The 11196-nt window shown below is 32.1% G+C and overlaps 1 long non-coding RNA gene across 1 annotated transcript; it reads left to right on the top strand.

The window, feature by feature from the left end:
* The first annotated feature begins 9416 nt into the window (after positions 1–9416).
* Positions 9417–10409, top strand: LOC111416910 (uncharacterized). Its single transcript, XR_002706616.2, has 2 exons — positions 9417–10253; positions 10331–10409. It is a non-coding gene; the product is annotated as an uncharacterized lncRNA (long non-coding RNA).
* Positions 10410–11196: the final 787 nt, after the last annotated feature.

The raw sequence follows: 11196 nt of genomic DNA, 5'->3' as shown, positions 1-11196 counted from the left end.
TTGTGTCCTTTTTTTCTTTCTTATTGTATTTTTTAAAGTGGCACAGTTTGAATTAGGTTTGTCCTATGCTGTGTCCCATGAAGCAGCAAAAATGATCTCTGTGATCCTTTCATTGTGTCATCTTTGTTTCGGTCACCTACTCTGTTTCCATAAACGTAATGACTAAGGTTTGAGTTAGTATATCTATTGTTGTTCGCGATGTTGTTGTAGGGCTGAATTTTTTATTAGCCCTGGGCTTAGTGCCCTATTATCCTCTGCTATTTCTTACAGCCACCATTTTTACAATTTTAACCCTTAAATTCATCATGTTGCCGATTAGCAACATAGCTAAATCAAGCATGTAAAAGCCCATAATAACATGAATCTCAAGTAACTGCATACCGTAGCCCATCAGTCACATTGTGTAAACTTATATAATTTAACGGTATTTTGATAGATGGCGTAAGGGGTGCGTTTCAGACGATTTTGTTGCCCAATACCTAACCTAACAGATGCGTTTTTGTTAACAAAAGTTTATAAAACCAATTGAGTTAGAAAATTAAGTGATTTTTTTGAGAAGAAAAATATTTTTATATCGGGTAAGATGTGTAGTTCATAATATTATTGTGCTTTAGTCATATAATTACAACAGTAACTAAAAATGCCAAAATAATGTTGTGTTGCCGTTCGGCAACAATATGCATTCAGGCACGTTTTCGATAGGTTTTGCTGACATATTGTTATGATACTTTAGAATGGATCGTGGAAATTTTTTATCCGAAAAAGACCTAGAAGAATATTGGAAAAACTTTACTGGCTTAGAAAGTGAAGATGATGTTGATTTTTCAGATACATATAGCCTTGTAGACCCCCCATTTGTACCCGAGTCAACAGATGATGATACAGATACAGAACCTGAACAGGTAGACCAAGAAAACAAACATGTAGACCAAACAGGTGAAAATGTCGCATCAACTTCCAAACAACGGGCAAAGAGTACAAAAAAAAGAACAAAGATTATTTGGAAAAAGAAAACCCTTACTCTAAATGATGAACAATTACACTTTCATGGAGATGTGCAACTAAGTGATACCATAATGGCATTAGAAACACCGTATCAGTTTTTTACTTATTTTTTCACGTAACCTTTATGCCGTACAAAGCAAACCAGAGAGATACAACGTTTTTAGTTCTACTGACATTAGACAGTTTGTGGGTATAATTTTCTATACATCACTGGTCCGAATGCCTAACATAAGAAGCTATTGGAGTGAAAAGCTCCCATTTGCGCCAATAAGAACGGTAATGTCACTAAATAAATTCGAAAAAATTCGTCAATATATTCATTTTAATGATAACAGTAATCTAATTCCATTCTCTCAACCGGGCCATGATAGACTCTACAAAATAAGACCACTAATTGATATATTGAACAATAGATTTTCCAGCGTACCCCTTGAGCAGCACCTCAGTGTGGATGAGCAAATGTGTTCCACTAAAATAGGACACTACATGAAACAATATTTGCCCAACAAGCCTCACAAATGGGGATTCAAATTATACATAATAGCTGGAGTTTCAGGCTTTTCTTATGCATTTGAAATTTATAGTGGCCAAGAAAATTCTGCGAATCGTCCAGAAGGAGAACCTGATCTAGGACTCATCTAATACAGTTATTCGCCTCTCTAGAATTATACCAGAACATCAAAATTTTCGGTTGTATCATGATAACTATTACACAAGCGTACCGCTTATGATATATCTAGCAAAAAAAGGAGTATTTTCTTTGGGCACGGTTCAGAGGAAAAGAATACCAGATTGTAAGCTACCCACTGAAAAATGTATGAAAAAATGGCGTCGTGGTGAAAGCTGTGAATATGTAGCAACAGTCGATGGAGTTGACAATTCATCAACAGTATGGAAAGACAACAAATACGTCACTATGTTGTCAAGTTTTGCTGATACTGCTCCGATACGAAAAGTGAAACGTTTTGACCGAAAATTAAAAATGGTTGTGGAAGTGGATTGTCCATTCGTCATTCGGGAATACAACCGCCATATGGGAGGTGTGGACCTAATGGACAGTAATATTGGAAGATACAAAATACGTATCAAGAGTAGAAAATGGTATTTAAGGATTTTTTACCACCTACTTGACTTGATAGCTGCAAATTCTTGGATTCTATACAAAAAAAATATTACTCGCCAAAGGTACCTCCACTAAAATTCTTTCACAAGCCGAATTTCGCACTGAGCTTGCTGAAAACTGAAACTTTGTACAAAATAGAAACATCAGTCTCAAAACGAGGCAGACCCAGTACACTAGAAAATGAAATACAGAATAAGAAGAAAAAAGGTCCTTGCCAGTACATTCCCCCCAAGGACGTCAGAAGAGATCAGTGTGGACATTGGCCTATTTTAGAAGATGGTAAAATGCGATGCAAATATCCAAATTGTAAAGGGTTCACAGACACGAAATGCCAAAAATACGGAGTAGCACTTTGCCTGAACAAAAACAATAACTATTTTTATAACTTTCACATTAATTAGATAAATGATAAGTTTACTGTATGCGCAATGTTGCCGTACGGCAACATACGTTTTTTGTTAAATAAATATTTAAAAAAATAAAATTATATTTTTTTCCATATTTTTTATCTGTCTTTAACTCGTTTTTCTATGGTTGAGTTGAAAAAAAAATGTCATGCATTTAAGGGTTAATGATGGCAGCAATACATTTCCTGCTTACTTTTTTCTTTTATTCAAAGACGTGAGGTGATTTCTGAAAAAACGGTCTTGTAGTGTATTTATTACTTCTTAATTATTTTGTTATTTATTCATCTTTTATCGTATTCTATTACTACCATTGAATAACAAAAATTATTGAAAACCAAAACATTTCGAAATTTTTAAAAGTCATCATGACGAGAATAGTAAGATGTTGAATTAACTCGCTTCTCCTCTCCTTTCGGTTCAATATTTTAATTCCTCCTCTTTCGTGTTTAAATCAGAAACTAAACTCCCCAGATCCATTTAGAATTTAGTTCCAATAGCTTCCCATTAAATCCCTTATCTCAAGATGATACATCACGTACACATACACATCGTACAAAAACACGCCCCCCTTTATCTCCGAACAAAGGAGACAACCGTCATAGTTCGGGGCAATAAAACTCGTCTAATAGTTAACTGTTTGAAAAAGGGACTCTGCTTTAAGACTTTACGAAAGATAAGGACCAACCCCCCACGTTGGCGTTGGGTGAGATTTTTAGTTGCGATGCAATAACTTTGGGGCGTGGTGGGAAATATTGCAATTCCTCCCCATCGAACTACTACTATAAAAAGAAAACTAAGCTCCGTTAGAACAACGACGGTGCAGATGCCCATTTCGCACCCCTTTATGCTGGGGCATCAAGGCGTCGCTACGAGAGTGGAATTACAATGCAGCGACCCCTTCGACCAACAGACATTTTTTGGAAGGGGGGAGGAACACAAGTTTGGCCCAAACTCTGTTCCTTGCAAAAAGGAAATCATCGATCGAATAGTGGTGGTTGCAATTTGTCAACACGGATGGGAGGAAGGAAAAGTTTTCGAAGGTGGTCGATGTAATTAGGAACAAAAAGAATAAAGGGCGATATTGGAGAGATGCATTATACATTTTGGGGGGATGTGTGTTATAAGTAGTTTTGGAGCGAAAAAGTTTTTGGGGGTTGAAAGGTTAAAGTGAATCCATCTTTTTTCTATTTAAGGTAAAACAAAAATGTTTGCAGAAAAATGTTTTAATGAAAAAGCTACACGGAGTCAAAAATAGAGGAAAACTTGATAATGCCGTCCGTACGCTTTCTAGGGGGCTCTAAGGTGCCGTAAAGGGACTAATGTGGTCCGGAAATGGGGCAAGCCAGTCGCAATTTTAACCCCTAAACCTGGAGAAAGAGAATTGAGAATTGCATAGTTACCCGACTAAATTTAACTTAACTAAACAAGTTTTTTCTAACTTTTTATTTCAAACATTGTCAGAAATAATTAGAGAATTAAAAAAAATCTTTTTGATTGAGTTTTCTTTATAAAATGAATTCAACTTTAGAAGTTTATTTTATTTGAAATCGTTTCCGCTTTTCCCGGGCTACAATAAAGTGGCAATTTCCAATTTTCCACAATGTCAAAGTAGCTCTCGCAACTAGAGTTAAAGTAAAAACGGTCCTGGAGTGTGTATTTCCCGCAGGACTCGGACGGTTTTCAATTTTCCTACACACAACCACTTATTTTATTAAAAACAAAATTATTTTTAATTTGATTTTATAAAAAGTTTTAATGCAATTTTCAAGTTAAACAATTTTAAAACGAGTGTTCTTTTAAATTGATAAAACGAATTTAAACGGCGCGTGTTTATTTTAAAAAGGTTTATTTGCTTATCACAATTTTTGTTTAAAACGTTTAACCACAAAAATTCGTTCTATTTTCATTTTATTGCGGTTAGGTAATACGAAATAAAGCTCGAAACCTTTTAAAATCGAAGAAAAGATTTGAAAGAAATCGAAAAAGTCAATAAACCTCATCTATAAATCTTCCATTGTGAACAAAAGTCTTGTATGAAAGAAGAAATCGGCGTTGTTGGCAAAACTTCTGTATTCTTTATGTTCGCGTGAAGAATTGGAGACATTGTATACAAAAGCTAACTTTGAATAGGGCGCAAAAGATATAAAGAGGTGTGCGGTTAATGGTTTACCACCGACTGGGGTTGGTTTTGTTTAAATAGGGGACGTGGAGAGATGGAGAAGAAGAAGGAAAAAGCGGAAAATACCGGTGGCAGGTGTGGAGTATCCCTAGTATCCCTTATTGCATTCTTTTAGAAATAAGCATTCTAACTTTATTTTTTGAAAAAACAACTTCAATTTTAAACTCTAAATTAAGTGCTAAAACAAAATATCATTAGATGACTTTATAGAAACACAAAAAAGAAATAAATTTATCATACATTATCAGTCAATTAAATGTGAATCAATCAATGATCTTACTTTGTGAAGCAGCATGAGGATGCATCAAAAATCTAACACAATTGTCTTCAGGTGACATAAGTAAAGTTCCCAATAGAATCTTGATAATGAAATTGATGATCAACTGTTAAAGTTTTCTTAGCTTGGGCATGGAGATGTCAATAAACCTCTTGGTGTGCCCATATTAGGCGAAATGTACCATAATTGACTAAGTCTGCTCCCAGTATAGACTCTAATTTCTTTCTTAGGCGGTCTGCACACGGAGCTACTGAAAAAAAAACTAAACTGGTTAATAACTTGGGTCAGTTACCCCGAGAAGCTACTTATCAGCAATCAAAACCTGTAGTTTGTTCTGTTTAGTTATGAATGCAGCAATATTTGACAGAAAAAAATCATCAGGTTTGACGTTAATTGCTTTGTTGAAAAGATATTAAGTTGTATTGTGCAACTGGTGAAAAATTATTAAGCAACAGTAGTCTCTTGCGAGATAGAGTCCCTGTATCCGCGGTGGAAACATCTCTTCAAGGCATTGCGTTGTAACAATCCTGTTGAATAATTGGACCGCGTTATACATCACTTGACTAAGCGACATTTTATCGTTTTTAGAGATTTTCATGCTGTCTGGTAGGTTATCGTGTAACTTATCTTAGAAAAAATGCAGAATACCGAAAGACCTAAAATACTATTTGTTTTAAAGGATAAATTTAAAAAATAAGAAATCTCAGAGACGATGAAAAAATATTTAATTTTTATTTTCGGTGCTACACGTGTTTCGATCGAACTATGCGATCTTCATCTGGCACGACTAGAGACAAAGTAAAAATAATTTTCATTATCATATCAGTTAATTACAAAAAACAAACAAATTAAAATTAAATTTACCGTCAATAGTTGTTGATTGAAGAACAAATCATCAGGTTGAAATATTTGACAGTAAAAATTGTACGGTTAAAATTAGCGTCAAACTAAATAAAATTATCACTAAAACTATATTTTAAAAAATACGCATTAGACGGAGTTAAAATTAAAAATTCTTTAGTTTAATCGTATGGAAATTGATGGCAGGGTAGGTGTATGATTGACAAGAAAGGACTGATTGTAGATGGAATTTTCTGGTTTTGACGAGATTTACAATCGCATGCGCGTTTGTGGGAAGAGAAAACAGGACAGGCAGCAACAAGAAATTCAAATGGAAATGGTATGCATAACAAAATGCATATAACAAAGTATATAAAGTGTATCTAAAGAAAATCGTGGAAACATCTGTTAGTATCGAAGTCAGCAATGTCGTTCATAAGTATATTCTCTTTTTTTGTGTAGACCTATATTATATTCCTCGTAAAGGTTCAATTCGTTTGACTTCTTTAGATTTATAATCAGTTTGACATTTTGAAATTGTATTCTGTGTTTTTGTTCTTGTATGTGTTTATGAACGGCTGATCTTGAACTGGACAAATGTTCTTTGAACCGAGTGTATATATTTCTTCCCGTTTGGCCGATATATATTTTATTGCATTCCGGACATTCGATTTTATAAACACCACTTAATTCCTCTTTTCTATGTTTGGCTTTATTATTAATTAAAAAATTGCTAATTTTGTTATGAGATACAAAAGCAGGGGATAAATTATATTTTTGTAAATTGTGGTTCAGTTTATTTTCTAAAATAGGGTGAAATGGGAGTATTAAGAATTTTGAGATGTTTTTTATATTAGGAAAAATCAAGTTGTTAATTCTAGAACTATGGACCTTATTATAGATATTTTGTAAACTGTTTATAGAGTAGCCATTATTCATACCAATAGTAATTATCTTCTTGATTTCTATTTCTAAGTTATTTTGGTTCAAAGGGATGTTATAAATTCTGTTAAACATGAATCGAAAACTGGCATGTTTATGCTGTCTAGGATTATACGAATTGTTGGCAATGACATTGTCCGTAAATGTGTCTTTCCTGAAGATATTAAATTCAAGTTTTTGATTACAAAGATTCTTGGTAATGTTTAAGTCTAGAAAGTTAATCATGTTGTCTTTTTCCATTTCGATAGTGAACTCTAAGTTGGTAATATTATTAAAGATATTCTGTAATGCTATCAGATTGGCGGAATTACCCTTATAAACAATTAGTATATCATCAACATATCGACTATAAAAAACGACATCTTTTGTGAAAAGCTTATATTTGTTAGAGAAAAGTATCTGTTCAAATTTGTTGACATATATATCTGCAAGGATCCCAGATATTGGAGAGCCCATAAGTAATCCATCGGACATTTTAAAAAATCTATTATCAAATGTAAAGAAATTTTGATTACAGGTAAATTCAAGTATTTTTAAGAAACTGTCGATTTCTAATGGGATAATTTTACGATGAACCTGGAAATAACATTAACTAAATTACGTAATGCAGAGTTATCTGTACTAATCCATTCGATGAAGAGCAACATGTTAAAGAGAGAAAAGACTAGAGATGATATCCACTTCTTGCATCAGGCAATCAAATTGAATGTTACACCCAAGACATTCAAAATTAAGACATCAAGTACGTTCAATAATTATAGATTAGAACTGGAGAAGAAATTGATCAGGAAAGGCATCAGGAATAGATACAAACATCTATCATATCTTAATTCCGTCCTCAAATTTATACATAGAGAAATTCAGCAACATTTACATTATATCGAACACGAGGATTTGATAAAGAAATTTGAAGATTATATCTATTTCAACACTTTAAGGAGTAAGGAAGTTAAAACTAAGAAACTAAATAGGCTAGTTAAAGATAAGATCAATTATTATAATCAAAAAACATCCCTTCACTCAAAGAAAGCTAATAATGGTAAATTTGGAACATTAAATAACCCTAATAACGATGTTCAAAATAATAAAATATTCTTTGTAAACAGATTTAACATAGATAAACCCCAACTTACTATAAGTTATAATGATCGGGATAAATATACTTTTGCCCCACGTTACACTAATTTGAGCGATACACCTTTGTCCAGAGATGATATTGAGATTCTCGAACTAGGACATAAATTCTCGCTTCCCAAAATCATTAAACCAATAGATTTAGCAATAAAGATTGAGGCCCAACTACTGTACAATCATGACGTACATCAAATATTTAAAGATAACAGTAAGTTAATTAAAGACATTGATAATAACTTTAAGGAACCATTTTACACAAAGAAATTTACCAACGATATTTACAAAAAAATCAATACCCTCAAACACAAAATAAAAGAAAATAACTTGATAGTTACCCTTGGTGACAAGGGAGCTGGCACTGTCATTATAGACAGAACAGAATATATAAACAAGACTGAAAATTTCTTTGCTCTTAACTCTATAACAGAAATCAAGAATAACCCCACCATCCCATATAATAATAAATTAAAAAAACTAGTTAAAGATAATATGCCTTTTTTGGATAAATTTGGTATTGATCACCATAACTCCTTCGAAATGAACCCTCTTATACCCTCCATGAAATGTTTAATTAAATTACATAAGCAGGACAAAAGCATAAGACCTATAATCGGAAATAATAATACACCAACTAATAGAATTGCGAAAACTATCCAAAGATTTCTATATTCAACTTTCAAAGGCACTTTCCCTTATTCTATCAGAAATTCCACCGAACTTGTAAATAAACTATCCACTTTGAATATCGACAATAACTGTAAATTGATCTCTTTTGACATCAAAAACTTGTATGCAAATATACCCATCACACCAACCATCCAAATTATTAAAAAACACCTTATAGATAATATCATTAAATTAAATCTCGACCCATTAGAAATCGACAGTTTCTTAAAAATACTTGAATTTACCTGTAATCAAAATTTCTTTACATTTGATAATAGATTTTTTAAAATGTCCGATGGATTACTTATGGGCTCTCCAATATCTGGGATCCTTGCAGATATATATGTCAACAAATTTGAACAGATACTTTTCTCTAACAAATATAAGCTTTTCACAAAAGATGTCGTTTTTTATAGTCGATATGTTGATGATATACTAATTGTTTATAAGGGTAATTCCGCCAATCTGATAGCATTACAGAATATCTTTAATAATATTACCAACTTAGAGTTCACTATCGAAATGGAAAAAGACAACATGATTAACTTTCTAGACTTAAACATTACCAAGAATCTTTGTAATCAAAAACTTGAATTTAATATCTTCAGGAAAGACACATTTACGGACAATGTCATTGCCAACAATTCGTATAATCCTAGACAGCATAAACATGCCAGTTTTCGATTCATGTTTAACAGAATTTATAACATCCCTTTGAACCAAAATAACTTAGAAATAGAAATCAAGAAGATAATTACTATTGGTATGAATAATGGCTACTCTATAAACAGTTTACAAAATATCTATAATAAGGTCCATAGTTCTAGAATTAACAACTTGATTTTTCCTAATATAAAAAACATCTCAAAATTCTTAATACTCCCATTTCACCCTATTTTAGAAAATAAACTGAACCACAATTTACAAAAATTTAATTTATCCCCTGCTTTTGTATCTCATAACAAAATTAGCAATTTTTTAATTAATAATAAAGCCAAACATAGAAAAGAGGAATTAAGTGGTGTTTATAAAATCGAATGTCCGGAATGCAATAAAATATATATCGGCCAAACGGGAAGAAATATATACACTCGGTTCAAAGAACATTTGTCCAGTTCAAGATCAGCCGTTCATAAACACATACAAGAACAAAAACACAGAATACAATTTCAAAATGTCAAACTGATTATAAATCTAAAGAAGTCAAACGAATTGAACCTTTACGAGGAATATAATATAGGTCTACACAAAAAAAGAGAATATACTTATGAACGACATTGCTGACTTCGATACTAACAGATGTTTCCACGATTTTCTTTAGATACACTTTATATACTTTGTTATATGCATTTTGTTATGCATACCATTTCCATTTGAATTTCTTGTTGCTGCCTGTCCTGTTTTCTCTTCCCACAAACGCGCATGCGATTGTAAATCTCGTCAAAACCAGAAAATTCCATCTACAATCAGTCCTTTCTTGTCAATCATACACCTACCCTGCCATCAATTTCCATACGATTAAACTAAAGAATTTTTAATTTTAACTCCGTCTAATGCGTATTTTTTAAAATATAGTTTTAGTGATAATTTTATTTAGTTTGACGCTAATTTTAACCGTACAATTTTTACTGTCAAATATTTCAACCTGATGATTTGTTCTTCAATCAACAACTCTTGACGGTAAATTTAATTTTAATTTGTTTGTTTTTTGTAATTAACTGATATGATAATGAAAATTATTTTTACTTTGTCTCTAGTCGTGCCAGATGAAGATCGCATAGTTCGATCGAAACACGTGTAGCACCGAAAATAAAAATTAAATATTTTTTCATCGTCTCTGAGATTTCTTATTTTTTAAATAATTTTACGATGAACCTGGAAATAACATTAACTAAATTAAAGGATAAAGCTAAGCGCCAATCACGTTATACGATTTCAAGTCTGATTTGCATCATACGTCTAAGAACCGACTTAGATACGACACTTAGACACTTCTTACTTCTCACTTAGACACCAAGAAATTCTACAATAGAAAAAATAGATAAACCTACAATTTTGAGCCAGTATAAATTTTCTAGATGTTAGTATAAAATTAAAAGTGTATGTCTTTTATTTTATATAGAATTTAAGTCTAACTAGTTTCGGCCATTGGCTATCTTCAGAGACTTTAGAAATATAAAATTTGGTTGTAATAATATTAAAATTAAAACTTCCTTACTTGCTTTAATCATCAGCCAAATCTACATCAAACGCAGTAATTAAATAGTGATATAAAAAGTCAATACAGTTAAGAATTACAAAATATCAGTTATCACTCACCGTCATAAAATCTTAGTCTAAAACCAGATTTTATAAACGCGTTCACGTATAGATGTCAAATGCATTCTGACAACAGAGGGTTTAAAAATACAAATTTATTTCAAGACAACCGGTTATTAAGATGGATAGCAGTGAATAAAAATAACAAATCAAAACAGATACAGAATTAAAGTGAAATACGAAAAACCGATAGGGCAAAACAAATGTTAAAAAATAAAACCTATTTAATTATTTAAGATATGAGAACAATGGTCCTTAATAGCTCTCTAGTTGATCATTTAGAAGATTATAATTTTTTTCTTTA

The sequence above is a fragment of the Onthophagus taurus genome, chromosome 3, assembly GCF_036711975.1.
Source record: "Onthophagus taurus isolate NC chromosome 3, IU_Otau_3.0, whole genome shotgun sequence".
Taxonomy (NCBI): Eukaryota; Metazoa; Arthropoda; class Insecta; order Coleoptera; family Scarabaeidae; genus Onthophagus; species Onthophagus taurus.
The sequence above is the reverse complement of the archived record's forward strand: the minus strand, read 5'-3'. Positions and strand labels throughout refer to the sequence as shown.